This window comes from Schistocerca gregaria, unplaced genomic scaffold (assembly GCF_023897955.1).
Source record: "Schistocerca gregaria isolate iqSchGreg1 unplaced genomic scaffold, iqSchGreg1.2 ptg000362l, whole genome shotgun sequence".
NCBI classification, from domain to species: domain Eukaryota; kingdom Metazoa; phylum Arthropoda; class Insecta; order Orthoptera; family Acrididae; genus Schistocerca; species Schistocerca gregaria.
In genome coordinates this window covers 1,624,037-1,634,526 of record NW_026061819.1, presented here as the reverse complement: position 1 = coordinate 1,634,526, position 10,490 = coordinate 1,624,037, and the positions used below count along the sequence as shown (strand labels likewise).

General features: G+C 41.5%; 1 non-coding gene across 1 annotated transcript; it reads left to right on the top strand.

Annotated features, from left to right (window-relative positions):
- Positions 1 to 9,470: 9,470 nt before the first annotated feature.
- Positions 9,471 to 9,544, top strand: Trnat-ugu (transfer RNA threonine (anticodon UGU)). Its single transcript has one exon. It is a non-coding gene; the product is annotated as a tRNA-Thr (tRNA).
- The last annotated feature ends 946 nt before the right edge of the window (positions 9,545 to 10,490 follow it).

Here is a 10,490-nt window from a genome sequence, read left to right as displayed (position 1 = left end):
CTGGAGCCGCTACTATTCGGTCGAGTAGTTCCTCAACTGGCATCGCAAGGCTGAGTGCAACCCGAAAAATGGCAACAGCACATCGCGGCCCAGATGGTCACCCATCCAAGTGCCGACCTCGCCCGATAGTGCTAAACTTCCGTAATCAGACGGGAACCGGCGTATCCACTGCGGCAAGGCCGTGGCCCCTACCACATTTACAAGATATTTTTGATCGTAGATCAGGTCCGATGGCTCGAAAGAATGGACGTTTACCATGTTATGCACATTTATATTTTCACTACGTCGACACAGATGGTCCAATTTCGACCATAGGTGATGGTAGCTATAATGATCGTGCCAAGCATTCCGTGTACATTAGTTGCACCCAAGTGTGTGGGCATCACAGCATTCGTGACATTTAAATTTGTTACTTCTTTGCTACTATATTCGCAATAAATTTCGCAGACAGTATCCGCATATGACGCTGAACGTACCTACAAAATTATATCATTGTACGACACATGTTTCAGGAGATACGTTATAAAAATTCAGGACAAGGCCAGACGCTGCATTGTACGGGCGTGGACGCACAGCTGTAAATAAATGCCTGGTCAACGCCATGCTTTTCCGCTAGTCATCTATAAAGATAAAAAATCCCCAATATTGTCCACCAGCGTATTTTTCAAAAACCTTTATTTTTTCATCCATTATTTTCCTGTAAAAATCGAAAATACCGTGTATCATTGTGTTTTTAAAAATCGTCTCTTATTGTCATCTCTTTTTATGTATTTTAAGCCATCTATCGCTTGTGTAACCTGTGGCTACAAGTCCATTCCCTTTATGGGGGAATCGAAATAATGCACAACGGGAAAAAGTGTGGGCCAATTTCTTCCTCATTTTTCGGAACTTCTGATAATAGTAAATCGTTGGCTTTTTGAGGGCGTGGTAGGTAGATACAAGAGATTAGTGTAAGATTAGAATTTGGGTCAAATATAGTGCCAGGAACTTCTGTTTCTATCTGGCTAGCTTCAGAGTACTTCACCATCTACTAAGTGATGCGTTTCAATGTGAATGGTGTGTTCTGTGCTAGGTCTACCCTTTACTGCACAATGCTGTTCCTTCGATGCTATTAAAACCAGGATGTTATCAAAACATATGCACAGTGGCAGACTGGAATCTGCAGAAATATTTCCAGTGGAGGGGAGTGCGGGAGGCGCGTCGGGGCTGGAGTGCATGATTCTGAAACTGGCACTGTGTGTACAAATCAGCTGGTCAGTTACGAGATGCAACAAGCTGCAAGACCCTAACTCTATAAGCGCTACAACTGGTCAAAGCTAAGGTTTAGCAGTATTGTGGAGAAGTCTTATCTGGAAGAGTATGAGTATACTGTAACGAATAAAACCTCTTTACTCCAGATTCCAGGGAGGGTTGGGGGCTATGGGTGAAAGTGCCCCTTTGCCTCTTCTCCCCTCCCCACCTCCTCCCCTCCCCCTCGAGGACGCCAATGGCTGGCCCGTTCATTTTGAGAACATCAGAGCTGCAGTAACCTTCCTGAAAAACTGTTCTAGATGTCTAAATCTACATCCATACTAGGCACGCTACCTGACGGTCTGTGGCGGAGGGTACTCTATCGGTTCTCCCTTCTATTCCAGTCTCATATTGTACGTGGAAAGAAGGATTGTCGGTATGCTTCTGTGTGGGCTCTAATCTCTCTGATTTTATCCTCATGGTCTCTTCGCTAGATATACGTAGAAGGGAGAAATATACTGCTTGACTCTTCGGTGAAGGTATGTTCTCGAAACTTTATCAAAAGCCCGTACCGGGCTACTGAGCGTCTCTCCTGCAGAGTCTTCCACTGGAGTTTATCTGTCATCTCCGTAACGCTTTCGCGATTACTAAATGATCCTGTAGCGAAGCGCGCTGCTCTCCGTTGGATCTTCTCTCTCTCTTCTATCAACCCTATCTGGTACGGATCCCACACTGCTGAGCAGTATTCAAGCAGTGGGCGAACAAGCGTATTGTAACCCACTTCCTCTGTTGTCGGATTGCACTTGTCTACATTGAGATTCAATTGCCATTCCGTGCACCGTGCGTCAATTGCGCGTCAATCTTACCACGCAGAACTCTAGTGGGAATGTCGGTTATCGCTGAAACAACTGGTTTTCGGCTCACTTTAACCTAATTGTTAAAGCCCGTCACTATTCCAGTGCTTGTAATAACCGATTTTCAGTCTTTTATTTACATTATTTCCTCTAGTAAACGTAGGAATCCTACAAAGATTTAAAAAATTTGACTTTCTCAGTTTCTTGATAAATGGAATCAACACGTAAAATTAAATACTTTTATGATGACCTGCAGCCGTCCAGAACGAAATTAGAATTATATTAATACGGTCAGCTGCTCTCGGGTGTCGATATACATCAACGGGGACAGGTGACAATGTGTGCCCCGTCTGGGACTAAAGCCCGGGATCTCTTGCTTACATGGCAGACGCTCTGTCCATCTGAGCCACCGAGGGCACAGACGATAGTGACTGCAGGGACTATCTCGCACAGGCCTCCCGCGAGACTCACATAGTATGTGCACACACTACATTCGTAGTGTCCCACACCAACACACTCATTACTCGTGGAAGACATTCTTACCAAGTGCCGTAACAGTTCGGGGAATACGTGTGCATCTTCACAGAAGAAGGTCATGGCTGGTATTGCCAGAACCATATACGTATATGGATATGGTGTCTGTTCTTTCGGACATAATTTAAAATAAATAGTCAAATAAAACTTTGTCAGCTGTTCGCTGCTTCTCTCAAAATATGGCGAGTGCTTCCGTACTACAGAAAACTGCCAGTATTCTCCTACTGATTTTAGTTTTTAGAAGCTCTGCTCAAAAATTATATTGTAATCGGTTATCACAGCACTATGCGGGAGTTACGTATAGTCCTGCAATAAAGGGTGAATACTTCGGCTGGAGAACTCTTTTTCGTTTTTATTTCTCTGTTTTCAAGGGCTACAAGCAGATAACGGCATACTACGTAGACACAGGCAGCAGATCAGGCACTTTCTATTTTTATCCCGGAAATTTTAACTTTTTTTCCTTGTATGATGTTTCAAGTCGACCAAATCAACCCATGTGCTTCACTCGTTACCGCATATCGTAAAATACTTCCAGACTTCCAGATGGTGCCATTCTGTGTTACAACTGACGTTCGACAACAGCGAGAAACTGCGTCCAGTCTCGCGCACTGCTTGTATAACAGGCACAATATTGTCTCGGCAATGCTGGACCAATCCATTTGTTGCTCGTTTCTGTCAGCAGTGTTATTAAAGTGGCATACATCACTTTTCCCATTTATCTGTAATAACGCAGTATTTCAGAGCTATGGAAATCTTACGAATAAAAATTACTCGTCTTTTTTAAAAAAAGGTTTACTTGAAAACTAAAAATTTTACTGCGGCTGCTGTGGCTAATCGATATATCTGTTTTTACGTGGTTATCAGGAAAAAAAAAGATACTTGTTATAACCGAGAGCAAACAAATACCGAAAGACATGGGTTATTCAGAACTAAAATACCCATATCGTTTTAACCGATCGGTTTTTCTATCTCTAAACTGCAGTGTCGCCATAGAAAAGTGTGTCGTTCCATCACTGTCCATAGCAACTTTGAGATATGCAAGTGTTTATGAGCAATATCGGCAAATAGAAACACGAAGAGGTAATAAGCATCTGAGCGATAGAATTTATTTCCCGATCAGAAAAGTCGAGTGACAGACAAGACTGAATCACTGTAATAGAAGTTATATGGAAAGCTGTGTAAAGGAAAATTTCCAGTTCTTTCGTGGATTCCAAAATTAAAGCAAATTCCGGGACATCAAGGTGACATAGTCTTATACGGATAGTATTCCATGACTAACGTAATTGGCCCACATACTGTACTGGTATACGGATAATATTACACGACTAACGTAATTTACCTGAAATAATTTACAAACATGTTACTATAACATTCGCTACTACTCATTACGCTCATTCACCTTCAGCCATTAAGCGCAAGCGCAGATCTCAGTTATGATACGTGCGCCATCCAAAAATTTATCAAGGTAGTAACTCAACACAACTACAAATGATCATTGTGTGTAAAATAAATAGAACACTTCATAAGAAGAACATGACAGGTTTGAATCATTCCCACCGCAAAGGATGAAAAATTCAGGCTCGCACACAAGACCACTTGATAACTAACCAGAAATTCCGATTAGTTGTAGCTTCGGTGACAATCGCCATTTTTACATTTTCCCCGTAAACTAGATAATTATGAAACGTTAGCAACTACTCTAAAATATCTGCGGCAACGGCCTTGCCCCTGAGGTTGCATTGGTTCACGTGAGATCACCGAAGTTAAGTGCGTTGTCGGACGTGGTCGGCACTTGAATGGGTGGTCATCCAGGCCGCCATGCGCTCTTGCCATTTTTCGGGGTGCACTCAGCCTCGTGGTGCCAATCGAGGAGCTACTCGACCGAATAGTAGCGGCTCCGGTCAAAGAAAACCGCCATAACGACGGGGAGAGCAGTGTGCTGACCCCACGCCCCTCCTGTTCGCATCCTCCATGGATGATGACGCAGCGGTCGGATGGTCCCGTCCCAGTAGGCCACTCGTGGACTGAAGACGGAGTGCTTACAAAGCAACTACTCTCCAGTGCATGGCCGTACTACTGAGACCTTGATGCCTGGCATCAACAACAGGTAGCAGCACACGAGGTTGGCTTACGCCTACTGCCGAATTTTGAGATCTGTCGTAAGCCTGCGTAAGCACGTGGGGCTTTCCGTCTTAAGTGCAAGCATATCCATTGCGTGTTCTGCCGCGCGACTTGAGTGGAATATTTCATTATTTCTGAAATTTTATAGAAATGTTTTTCGTTGTATATCCTCTCCATCGGTACTGAATTTACTGTAAAATTACTTGCTCACTTTTCGGAACTTCCGTTCATGGTAAATCGATATTATTAGAAGCCGTGGTAGACACGAGTCTAGCGTGCTTCACTTTCAGCACCTTCTGTGTCAGTCTCGGTTCCTATGTCGCTGATTTCACAACTAGCAGTTCGTTGTCTACTGAGTATACTGTCTCTTGTACGACACTATCCCTCCTACACTGAAAGGGGGAGACACAGGAAATTATAGGATTTTTGAAACATGTAGCTATTAAGGTAATTTTGAAGCTAGGCATACGAAAATTTGTATCTGGTTTCTAGGTCAGAAATAAAGAAATATGTGTTCCATTATTACTGGGAATGAAGTGAAATAGCGGGTGAACATTTTATTTTGAGATAAATAATTATGGAATAACTATGAAAGTATTTTTAAGGCTACATCTACGAAAATTGGTATTTGACTTCAAGGTTACAAATAAGAAAATACGTGTTTTAGTGTTTTTGGAAGTTCAACCCCTAAGGGGATGAAATAGAGTGAGCTGGTGCGTTTCTGGCGCCAGTTTCCATCGATCGTTGCTTCGATCTTTGAGTCGCGGTCCAGAGGACACTGCTCCCTAAGCGACTGTAGTAGTTCTCTGCACGGACCCACATCGGGCTTACCGCGCTTACACTGGACACAGTTGCCAACAAATCTCCTGACATCGCGATATAGGTTGGGCCAAAACATGTGTTCCCGAACTCGGTTCTAGGTCTTGTATAGCGCCAAATGACCCCCGACCACCGAATCGTGGATATATCATGCTAACTCGTTCCTGTGGAATAGAGACCTTCACTTCACCACGGTTGTCTCCCCCTTTACACAAGAGCCCCCCGCCCCCCCCGAAGGCAACAGGGCAATAGCCAGTAACGACGTCGCCATCTGCCTACTGCTGCCTATTCGGTCCCCACCTGGGATCCACAGCCTGTTTGCCGGCTGAGTCGCAGAAGAAACCGGGTGTCTCGGAGAGAAGGAAATTCGCTCCAAGATCCGGCTCCACGTGGCCCTTGCCTTCCCCAGACTCTCCCGCGAACATACGGCTAAGAGCGTCGCCAATTCATTGTCTCTGCCCCTAATATGCGGAACCTGGAGATAAATCTTGTCATCTTAACTTCGGCATGACCTTTAGCGAACTTATTAATCAAAGTTTAAGGGCTGGCACTGGGCAAGTAACTGACGGAGGCTCATTTGTTTCAGTTCAGTTGTAATGCTCACCTGTTCTCCAGATAAGGTTGTGTAGTATATGTCTCAGAAAACTCTCTACCCTTGATGTGTGTTGTGTTAGAGATAATTGGCAGCGATCGACGCTAGCATACTGGGAACAGAGCACCACGGCGGCAGAGAGATGTTTAAGGCCATGTCCTCTCCTTTACATCTTCGGTTATGTTGTCACTTTCGCGTGATTCCATCGTTCCGGTGGAGAACTATAGCATCCAAAGTTCAATTGCATTGTCAAGTTGAGTATATTTCTATGTCACTCCCTGTCTCGTGGATCTCTCGTATTGATTTGAATCCTTGGTCTGCTCGCGTCTATCGCCAATTCACACGAAATATTGAAGCAACCTTATTTTAAGGGAATTGTCATATGGTCATGTTCTAGTTGTAATCATTCTAAGAATATTGTTGATTAATCAATTGAGTAAGTAAATTTGAAGGTCGGTTTGGTCAAAATTAAAGTACCTCCTTAATTGCTTTAATCATTTGTATATAGTTTTGTTATGGAAAGTTGGGTAGCCAAACGTTAAAAAATCTGTTTCTTAGGCTTAATCTGTTTCTCTGCTGATTGGAAGTAATGAGAGTTCTGCTGCGCATTCTATGCACATTTGTACTATTTAAGTAAAGCCTTACCTAAGTATATTTACCTAGTCATATCCAAATTTGAAGTTTAACGGGTCTTGTTCCACGTAAAGAAATTTATTTATTATTTGTCCATCTGATCTGGCCTTATAAGGCAATCTCTTGTATTTTTGTGATTGTGATTTTATAATGCTTTTGATTGTAATAAAATGTGTAGCAACTACAACGGATTACTATTGTGATTTTGGTGTGTCACTACCACAATCCCATTACATAGAGGATGAAATGTTTCATGAAATATTTAATTATGAAAGCATTTTTAAAGCTAAATATATTTAAACCTGAATTTGGCTTCTCGGTTGAAGTAAAAATAAAAAAAAATTACATGTCTCACTGTTTTTGATACATTCAATTCATAAGGAGGGGGAATATAGGATGAAATGTTTTATGAAAATAATTCAGTGTGAAAGAATTTTTAAAGATAAATCTATGGAAATTCTGTTATTGAAATATACGTGTTTCACTGTTTTTGGAACTACAACCTCCAAGGAGATGCGATAGGGGCACATGTATCCACTCACTCATCGCCTTCCAGCCCAACCTGCAAAGTATACAGACGTGAAATTTGATGAAGGTGTAAATATTACGCTGAAAGCACCATTTAAGAAGAGATTTTTCGAAATTCCACTCCTAAGGGCGTGAAATATGGGTTGAAAAGTTTTTTTTAAAAAAAATATGTCCCTATGTCACTGTTGAAGCTACAACTACAAAACTACGAAAATTGACATTTGGTTTCTCAGCCAGAAACAAAAAAAAAGGTTTTTATCATTTTCCGAAATTCTTTCATTGGGGGGGGGGGGGGGGGATAGAATAAATAGTGAAGGTTTTTTGAAAATAAATCATTATTAAAGAACTACTAAAGCATTGTTAAAGTTACATCTATGAAAATAGGTAATAGACTTCTCAGTTGGATGTAAAAAGAATGTGTTTCGTTGCTTTTGGAAATTTAACTCATTAATAGAGTGAAATAGGGGATGAAAAGTTTTATGAAATATTTCACTATGAAAGCATTTTTAGAATTAAATGGATGAAGATTTGAATTTGGCTCCTTGGTTCTAAATAGAAGAATACATGTTTAATTGTTTCTGAAAACCTAACTCCTAAAGGGTGTGAGATGTTTCTCAAAATGGTTCATTATGAAAACATTACTAAATATATCTGACAATTCGTATTCGGCTCCTCTGTTAGAATTTTTAAAAACTATGTGTTTCAGTGGTTTTGGAACTTCGATAGTAAGGGGATGAAAATTTTAATGAAATATTTATTGCGTTATATTAAAATATGTTAAATCTGCATCTATGAAAACCGGTATTTCACTTCTCAGTTATATAAAAGAAATATGTGTTGCGGAATGAAAGATTCTATGGAGATATCACCACAAGAATACAAACGGCTTGATTAACGAAAACCTTCGACTCCAGCTGTCGGCATTGTTTTTTGGTCATTCAGTAAAAGACCATGCTTCAATGGCGTTAAGTTTAGAAAGTGTTGCAGTTTATAAGAGACATAAAAAACGATTAAAGAAAAAAAAATCTTTGAAGACCATAAACGGTCTACGCAAGTAAAGAAGCGGATGATAAGTTAGCTCTTCATGCAAATGAGTTGGTCACTTTAAGTTAAGAGACATGTCATGCACCAGGAACCAAATATTATAGTTGCTACGATTGGCTAACGGAAAAGTTTTGCAGAATCACGGGAAATCACTTTTGCAAGTGGCTGAGAATCTCGTAATGGATAAAAATTCTGTACTGAGAATTCCAAGGTGGGAGATGCAAATTCCTCGATTAGGAATTGTTAATCCACATGTGAAACCTGAGTACATAATCCCTGTAACATTTTATCAACGGTGTTCCATAGGGACAGGTTCTCATCCAAAAAGTTCGAAAATTCAATTTCTTTGTAGTTGCATTTTTTTTAAGGTGTACTTGTCCAGACTCTTGGAACGGAAAGGTTTTTTTTTTAATCCGTGCTTAAAAAAATTTCTACAGCCCATTGTTTGAAGCAGTGTCACGACTGCCATGAGCCGCGCGGGGTATCCGCCATGTCTCAAACGCCTTGTCACGGTTCGCGCGGCTCCCCCCGTTGGAGGTTCGAGTCCTCCCTTGGGCATCGTTGTGTGTGTTTGTTGTCCTTAGCATAAGTTAATGTAAGTAGTGTGTAAGCACAGGGACTGATGGTTCAAATGGCTCTGAACACTATGGGACTTAACAATTGAGGTCATCAGTCCTCTAGAACTTAGAACGACTTAAACCTAACTAACCTAAGGACATCACACACATCCATACTCGAGGCAGTATTTGAACCTGCGACCGTAGCGGTCGCACGGCTCCCGACTGAAGCGCCTAGAACCGCTCGGCCACATAGGCCGGTCTATCATGTATTCTAGAGAAGCTGCCCGGTCGTCAGTGGCGCCTGTTCTTTCGAGAACAGTTACTATCTTCATATATATGGTTAAACGTTACCCAGCCATTGACCTTCGTCTGTGCGAATGCGCACAGATTGCCCGAAATCTTACGGGAATCGTCACCTTAGTGTGGGCCGGTATTGAGTGGATGGGCAAACACCTATTACATACATTACGTTTGTGGATTGTGGCCGGTTGGAAATGTGAGTCTCACGGGAAGCGTGTAAGGGATAAATACCTGCAGTCGCGGTATTCATCTGTGTCCTCGGTGGCTCAAATGGATAGAGCGTCTGCCATGTAAGCAGGAGATCCCGGGTTCGAGTCCCGGTCGGGGCACACATTTTCAGCTGTCCCCATCGAAGTATATCAACAACACCTGTCGGCAGCTGAGGGTTTCAATTAACTATCAATTGTGAAGGGGATTCGAAGAACCCTTTGCCAGGCACTTAAATGTGATTTGCAGAGTATCCATATAGATGTAGATCAAAGCTCGTCCCGTGACGCACGTGCACAAAATGATTCATACTGCAAACATACTCGCCGATAACACTGACGAATAACGAGTGCTGCATATCCAGGTTAGACAGATCGGCTTTTCCTGCCAAGAAGAACAGGGAGTTGCTATCTAGGAACAATTCCAGCCAAAGGAAGGGTTGAAAAGTGCTCCTTGGATTGCACACTAAACGTAAATAACGAAAATGCATTTTTGGTAAAAATTGGACAAAGCATAATCCTGTGCTCTCCGTATTGCATTAGCCGTTTTGAATATTGAAAATCTTACTGCAGATTCGTGTTCAGCGACATTAAAAATATACATGTAACCCTCAGTTCATGCAAATCGAAGTAATAATATAACTAAAAGGTTTCCCTAGACGTTGAACTTTTTTTTTTTTTTTTTTTTTTTTTTTTGAGAAACAATTTTCTCAGAACGGCATGCAGCATTAACTAAAAATGGTTCAATCTCTTAACTTCTACCTCTGACCCAGAAAAGTAAACACTTTTCTTAGGAGCTTATACCTATAATATATGACACTGATTAATATTAAGTAATTTTTGTGAAGGCATAAGGAGTGAAATAAACCACCCAAAAAATTTAACTCAGAGTTCGAATTAGTACCGTATCGTTAAATTTACGGTTGTTTCATTGCGGTTAGGTATGCGCTCCCATAAATTTTATGTAATATCGACTGATGTTTTCCATTTTCAATTTCAGAGAAGTAATTTAGTATCAACTGATGTCATCCATTTTTGATTTCAGGTAACATCTGAGAGGCCACACTGC